Source organism: Mesitornis unicolor, unplaced genomic scaffold (genome assembly GCF_000695765.1).
Source record: "Mesitornis unicolor isolate BGI_N332 unplaced genomic scaffold, ASM69576v1 scaffold11785, whole genome shotgun sequence".
NCBI lineage: Eukaryota > Metazoa > Chordata > Aves > Mesitornithiformes > Mesitornithidae > Mesitornis > Mesitornis unicolor.
In genome coordinates, this window is record NW_010187521.1 from 78,016 (window position 1) to 79,906 (window position 1,891).

Below are 1,891 nucleotides of genomic sequence, written 5' to 3' on the forward strand. Positions count from 1 at the left end.
TTAGTTACCCTCCAGATTAAGAGTGTGCACACCCTGCTCCACCCCTGCCCCCTTTATAGGTTTACCTTCCGTTTGTGAATGCATGAACTTGGACACAGGAAAGTGATACGATACCAAAATGAGCTCACAGTTACAGTAATAGGGCACTGGTAAATAATGACACATAACTGACTGTTATGTATGTAATGGCTGTTAGCCCAAGACCAAAAATGGGGAATTAAAAAGAAGCAAAGTTGTGAGCCGGTAAGAGCTTTCAGCCAATTAAAACAAAACCAGATAAAGATAGGAGTCATTAGGGGATCAAATTAATGTGAATGTAGATTTCTTCCCAGTGGGAGCTGCAACCAGCTGAAGAGTTGTGATTTCAGCTCCCACAACCTTCTTTTTCTAAAGGACTCTGCTAGCATGTAGCAACAATTTTCTGTCTCCCAACTCCACAGCCATCGATGTTTACAGCTATGACTGAAGTTAGTGTTCAGTAAATAATGTCCTCATTTCAACCCACAGTCACCACCATTTGTAGGTGCTTTGTTCCTTGAACTCCTTGCTGCCTTAATAGCATATGAATGGAGGCTGCAGTGAGCAGCACAGGACTTCTCAAGTGAAAGAGTGCATGGGTGAGAAAAGCAGATTTATCTGTTACTCTCACGTTTTGTCTCTTTTCCAGTATGCTTCTCTGGTGTGTGGCCCAACTCTGCCCTGGGGATCTCCAGAGCAGAAGAGCAGCAGTGAGGACAGTGCCTAGAGCTTACAGGAGATTTTAGGGCTGCAGGATGGCTTTTAGCACTCCAGCTTCACACTAGTGACTAGTACACGGTGTCCCAGGATCAACCAGTCAACACATTTCATGAGATGTGGTGGTAGGACACAGTAGCTGAAACTAGAGGCTGTTATATTAGTGCTGTGGATGATGTTTTGATACTTGCTGGAACACTTTCCCCTCCCTACTCAGTACTGTATTGTCATTTATGTCACTGCTGCTTGTGTGTTTTAAACGACTTCTGTGTGATGCACTTTACACTGTAAATAAAGTTGCACCCTGTTTAGTACCCACAGCGAGGCAACATTGCACTCCTTTGTTAATGCCTCGAAACAAAAATATCAACCTATGCTTTAGGACCTGCTGGCAAAGCCCAAATATTAGGGAAATGGAGCTCCACTCAAGGGAGAAGACAAAGTAATTGCCAGTAATCTCAAAAGGATGTGCTGGATTACTCCAAGTTTGATCTTCGGATAAAAATGTGGTTGGTACCTAATTTTTCAAATCCTTTCTGCTGCTAGAGCATAATTTAAAACCTGTAAGGGTCAAATTTAGCACTGGCATAAACAGACACATTAAAACCTGCTTCACTCACTGTTTACACCAGATGGAGATACAGCTTGTTTTATTCTGCATCAGTACTGGAATTTTTAAAGCTATGGAGACACCTATATTCAAAGACAGTTGAAGTAAAAGATGTACTGTAGCAGAAGGAAAGTATTGTAGCTTGAACACCATTCCTCCAAGCAAGGAGCATATGTCACATAACAGTCAAAAGATTTAGGGTGTAGGGTTTTTGAAGGTAAGTAAGCCTTTCAATATTTTGATACATAGGTGTAAGTGGAGACTGAAGTGCAAAAAGTGGTCCTTCATTTCAAAGCCTCCTCTTAAGCCTCCAGCCCAAGAGGTGCTGTGAGGTTACAGACAGTGCTGTTAATGAAGCCCTGAAATCTGATATGCATCTGATAGAGAAGATGGAAATTTACATCTCAAATTTGCAATCCTTAGTACTGGTACTAATCCTAAGTGGGAACAGCTGGGCTGCCTTTGCTCATGGACCCAGACCTTGTGCATGCTGTAGAAATACAGCCTTATGTAAAAGGAAGTGTGGTAAGAATGGGGCTCTTTCCC